Here is a 5,552-nt window from a genome sequence, read left to right as displayed (position 1 = left end):
GGCTGCGATCTCGCGCACTTTGCGCACGGCTGGAGAAGCTTTGCTGGCCGGCTTTCGCTCCTCGTGTTTACCGTGCGTTAAAGTTGCGCGTCCGTGGCTCTCGCAGCTCTTGCGCGCCCGGTCGCAGAGAGGAGTACGCAACCTCGACCGCACTTTCCCTGCAGGCTTCCTTCCGACTCGAAGTCCTGCGGCGGTCTCAACGAGGTGCCACATCCTCAATGCAGTCGGTCGCCCCCGTTTCGGTTGGGCTCTGGCACGACGGTCGCCACCGTCTCGCCCTTGAGTGGCCGCTGTTGGCGCTCGCTGTGAGGTGTTCAGCGTGCTGTCCGTGTTGCCGACGCGGTCAAAACGAGTCGACGGCTCACGTTCCCTTGTGCGCCGAAGGCTCTCTTGATATGTGATCCGACCCTCAGACAGACGAAGCCAAGGGAAGACCCAAGGCCGCAATGTGCGTTCAAAGAATCAGTGCTCAGTGTGTCCTGCAATTCACACCAAGTCTCGCAGCTGGCTGCGTTCTTCATCGACCCGAGAACCGAGTGATCCACCGCTTAGAGTCGTGAAAAAGTGTTTGTTCAATTCCGTACAGTCAAAACCAAACGTTTCTGGCACTCGGCCAAACAGTGGCCAAGAAGGGCGCTTTTCAGCGCACGCTTGGACTCCAAAACTCTGCCGCGCCTTTTTCGGCTGCCGCAAATCGAGCAAACGGTGTGTTTCGGACGGCGTTTCGCTTTCGCTACTTGCGAGTGCTTTCGTGGTCCACCCCTCTATAAATACTCGGGAGGCGTCGAAGCCGGTTCTCCAAGCCGGACCCGTAGGTATCGTTGTGTGCTCGCTCTCATTGGCCCGCCTAACCAGAAAATGCCTGCGGTACACCCATTTGGATAAGAGTGCACGCAGATGCGGGCCTCGACGGCTACACATTTCCTCGGGCGGCCGCCTCCCGGCCTCCGTGGAGCGCGGGATGCACGGTCCCATCGACAAGCCTCTCCCGTTTTTACCGTGGCGTCGCGGTTCACCACGGCAGGCGGGTCGGTCTCCTCCGCATAAAAAGGGGGACCCCCGCTTTTTGTTCCACGAAATCGCACAAGCTTTTTTCGCATCCACGGTTTGCCACCGCACACCAAAATGCCGATCCGGCTGCCTACTTTAGCCAACAGGTGGAGCCAGGCGCGCCGTACTTGCGCGGCACTTCCCACGTCCACCGAAGTCGGTGCCAAGGACCACTTTCGGCGCCGGAGCCGCGTACGAGCCTACTCGAGGCGGAAGAACGAAGCCAGCAAGGGCCTGGCCGCAAGTGCGTTCAATTGTCGGGACGTCCAAGTCCCTCGTTCTTCCGTGCTTCCTCTTTCGGCAAGTCGTTGCGGCACCTTCCCAAAGCGCGCAGACCCGCTAATCGCGACGAGCGCGACGTGGCCGTGCCGCCTTTCCCTCGGCAGCAAGCAAAACGCCTGGCAACGTCGACGCTCCCCTAACCGCGATCTCGCACCGTGTTTCGTGTGGCGAATTCAAAAGCCGGCCGGCGCTGCTGCAACCATTACGGTCGGTACGCATACGCCGCGGAGGGCGGGACGGTCATCGGAGCGTGCGGTTCCTCCATCGAGTACTGCGCACCTCGGCCGTCGCATCGCCGTGCCATGACCGGCCGCGCGTCAACGCGAACCGGTGCCAGCGAGATCCCTCGCCTGCAAGAACCGACCGGCAGCCTCCGTCACCCGAGGACGCGGAGGCGCTTGCCGCGGACGGCGGGACGGTATGCACTGGTGCACAGCGGACCCGTCACATCGCCAGTTCCTTGACCGACCGCCGACGCTTGTGCCGTTCCTCTCGTACTTGGCAGTCGCCGCGCGATTGTCGGGTCTCGTTCTTGCACGCTCGAACGGTCGGGAGGGCACTCGGCTGGCGTTTCGGGAACGCGCAGCCTCGCCTTCTACCGACGTAACCACGACTCGCCGTTCGCGCTCCGCCGCTCCTGTTTACAGTACTAGGCGGTCCCGCAGCGGTCGGGTCGCGCATTTCGAGCGCTTCGAGCCACGGTGCAGTGGCGGGTCGAAAGCCGACCTATGAGTGCGTTGCGCCGTTTGTACCCGCGTCCGCCACCTGGCCGACCGTCCAAGGTCGCGGTGTTGGCGTCCGCTGGGCGCAACAATTTGTCACGGGGTGCCGCTCCACATTCAGGCAGCCCCGTGGGGAAAAGCCGACCCCGCGTCCAAACGGGGTCAGCGGCAGAAAGTGTCGGGCGCAGACGCAGCTGAGGCGCTCACCCTTCACAATCCGTTAATGATCCTTCCGCAGGTTCACCTACGGAAACCTTGTTACGACTTTTACTTCCTCTAAATGATCAAGTTTGGTCATCTTTCCAACAGACCGGCGCAACCGAAAGGCCGCGCCGGACATCGGTCCGAAGACCTCACTAAATCATTCAATCGGTAGTAGCGACGGGCGGTGTGTACAAAGGGCAGGGACGTAATCAACGCGAGCTTATGACTCGCGCTTACTGGGAATTCCTCGTTCAAGGGGAACAATTGCAAGCCCCTATCCCAATCACGAAAGAAGTTCCACGGGTTACCCAGTCTTTTCAGACAGGGATAAAGACACGCTGCTTCCTTCAGTGTAGCGCGCGTGCGGCCCCGGACATCTAAGGGCATCACAGACCTGCTATTGCTCTGTTTCGTGCGGCTAGGAGCCGCTTGTCCCTCTAAGAAGGTTGTAAGGTGCTGGGAACCCCGCACCTATTTAATAGGCTAGAGTCTCGTTCGTTATCGGAATTAACCAGACAAATCGCTCCACCAACTAAGAACGGCCATGCACCACCATCCACCGAATCAAGAAAGAGCTCTCAATCTGTCAATCCTCCCAGTGTCCGGGCCGGGTAAGTTTTCCCGTGTTGAGTCAAATTAAGCCGCAGGCTCCACTCCTGGTGGTGCCCTTCCGTCAATTCCTTTAAGTTTCAGCTTTGCAACCATACTTCCCCCGGAACCCAAATACTTTGGTTTCCCGGAAGCTGCCCGCCGAGTCATTTGAGTAACTCAGGCGGATCGCTGGTTGGCATCGTTTATGGTCAGAACTAGGGCGGTATCTGATCGCCTTCGAACCTCTGACTTTCGTTCTTGATCAATGAAAACATTCTTGGCAAATGCTTTCGCAGTAGTTCGTCTTGCGACGGTCCAAGAATTTCACCTCTAGCGCCGCAATACGAATGCCCCCGTCCGTCCCTCTTAATCATTACCTCGTATTCCAAAAACCAACAGAACAGAAACGAGGTCTTGTTCTATTATTCCATGCAAGTTTATTCAGGCGACTCGCCTGCGTTGAGCACTCTAATTTTTTCAAAGTAAAAGCACCGGCCATCTCGAGGCACACAATGAAGTGCACCAAGAAAGAACCGGCATGATGTTCAGTCCGAGCCGTCGCATCGGGTAGATGCACTACTCGTCTGGAACTGAGATCCAACTACGAGCTTTTTAACCGCAGCAGCTTTAGTATACGCTATTGGAGCTGGAATTACCGCGGCTGCTGGCACCAGACTTGCCCTCCAATTGATCCTCGTTAAAGGATTTAGAGTGTACTCATTTCAATTACGGGGCCTCAAAAGAGTCCCGTATTGTTATTTTTCGTCACTACCTCCCCGTGCCGGGAGTGGGTAATTTGCGCGCCTGCTGCCTTCCTTGGATGTGGTAGCCGTTTCTCAGGCTCCCTCTCCGGAATCGAACCCTGATTCTCCGTTACCCGTAACAACCATGGTAAGCAAGTAACCTACCATCGAAAGTTGATAAGGCAGACACTTGAAAGAAACGTCGCCGGCTCGTGGCCATGCGATCAGCACAAAGTTATCCAGAGTCACCACACAATACGGGCCGAAACCCGATCGATCTTGGTCTAATAAAAGCACCCGTTACCCAAAGGGCTCCAGGCTCACTGCATGTATTAGCTCTAGAATTGCCACAGTTATCCAAGTAGGAAGAAACGATCTAAGGAACCATAACTGATTTAATGAGCCATTCGCGGTTTCGCCTTATTTCGGCATGTACTTAGACATGCATGGCTTAATCTTTGAGACAAGCATATGATTACTGGCAGGATCAACCAGGTAATCGTTCGACTGCGCGTCCGTCCTCGCCTTCGGCGGGCCGGACGCAGTCTGTGTGCGGCGGAGGCCACCTTCAGGCGCCCCAACACGCTTATTTTGCACTCCGAGATGACGGCGTTCGAGCTCGCTACGGCACAACCTTCCCGAAAGACGAGTGGGAGCCGTGCGGCAAGAAGCACGTTCATGCTCGCTCTTTTTCGTTGCATCGACTCGGTCGCGCCGTGCGGGTTGCCCAAGCCCGCTGCACTGTCGGTGGACCGGCCGGAACTAGCAACGGAGCCGAGACTGCAAAGCCGCCAGACGACGGGTCACGCCCGCGTCTTCGGCGCTTTCGCATCTGAATCGCCCGAGGACGACACGGAACACACCTCGATATCGTGGTAAAACGGCACCGTCCGACAACCAGCCCCTAACGCATCAAGCGGATGAGGCTGCAGACGACTGCCGTGGATTCCCCTGGAGCAGACCCGAGGACACGCTTGACGAGGCCGAAGCCCGCCGCATATCAGACACCCGGTCGCTTTCGCGTACGCCGCTCACGAGAACCCCCACATAATAGCAGCGATAAGTACCCAGACCTCCTTGGGCACTAATACGAGCGTACTCGAGAAAATTTCACCGCGGGTGTGCCCCGAAACGTGTGGCACGTTGAGCGTGCCACAAGTCTACGTCGCTCTCAAACCCGCCGAGGTCGTAGAATTTGCGACCCTACTCACGAAATTCCCACCGAGGATACGGCCGCAAACGTACCGCACCTTGGGTAGGCCACGAGTTTGTGCAACACTACGCTGACGGCACAGCACCGAGGTCGTGCGCGCACGCACGGGAAAATTCCGCCGCGGTTTCTGCCGAAAACGTGAGGCACCACGACTCTCCGCAAGTTCGCGTCGACTGCGAAAGACCGAAGTCGTGAACGACGTGTCCGCTACTCGCCGCCGACACGCTGGACACCAAACGTACAACGACTCGACGGCGTCGTAGAGGCCCACGACGCGGTTTTCCTTAACGACGTCTCGGCGTGGCACCGACAGGTTAGAACGGCCGACCAACGTTCCCTGTCCGCCGTTCGGCTCAGTCGAAGGGCTCGGCGACTTCGGCAACGCTGCGAAGCCGCACGGTGACGCACGCCATGTCCCCATTTTTTTTTTTTTTTTCTTTCTGCGTCTGCCGGGGTGCCCCTATAATAGCAGCGATAAGCACCCAGACCGCCGTGGGTCGCTCGCCCCGGCTGACGTGGTTTTTCGTACTCCTGCGGCGGTCGCCGTCAAGCACGTCCAAATACGCTACTTTCGTGGGCGCATTCACGCTCTTTCGCTTCGCCGGAGTGCCAGCACTCACTCTGCCAAAAACGGCGAACATCCGAGCGGCGGTTCCCACTTTTGCGTCGGCGTCGCAAACCCCGCCCCGGCAGACGAGGTTTGCCGTACTCGTGCGACGGTGGCCGGCGGGCACGTCGAAAGACGCC

At 58.2% G+C, this 5,552-nt stretch overlaps 2 non-coding genes across 2 annotated transcripts; both read right to left on the bottom strand.

The window, feature by feature from the left end:
* Positions 1–403: 403 nt before the first annotated feature.
* On the bottom strand, positions 404–556 carry LOC142793058 (5.8S ribosomal RNA). Its single transcript, XR_012891410.1, has one exon. It is a non-coding gene; the product is annotated as a 5.8S ribosomal RNA (ribosomal RNA).
* Positions 557–2,275: 1,719 nt separating this feature from the next.
* Positions 2,276–4,090, bottom strand: LOC142793070 (small subunit ribosomal RNA). Its single transcript, XR_012891421.1, has one exon. It is a non-coding gene; the product is annotated as a small subunit ribosomal RNA (ribosomal RNA).
* Between the last annotated feature and the right edge of the window lie 1,462 nt (positions 4,091–5,552).

This window comes from Rhipicephalus microplus, unplaced genomic scaffold, assembly GCF_043290135.1.
Source record: "Rhipicephalus microplus isolate Deutch F79 unplaced genomic scaffold, USDA_Rmic scaffold_273, whole genome shotgun sequence".
Lineage (NCBI taxonomy): Eukaryota > Metazoa > Arthropoda > Arachnida > Ixodida > Ixodidae > Rhipicephalus > Rhipicephalus microplus.
The sequence above is the reverse complement of the archived record's forward strand: the minus strand, read 5'-3'. Positions and strand labels throughout refer to the sequence as shown.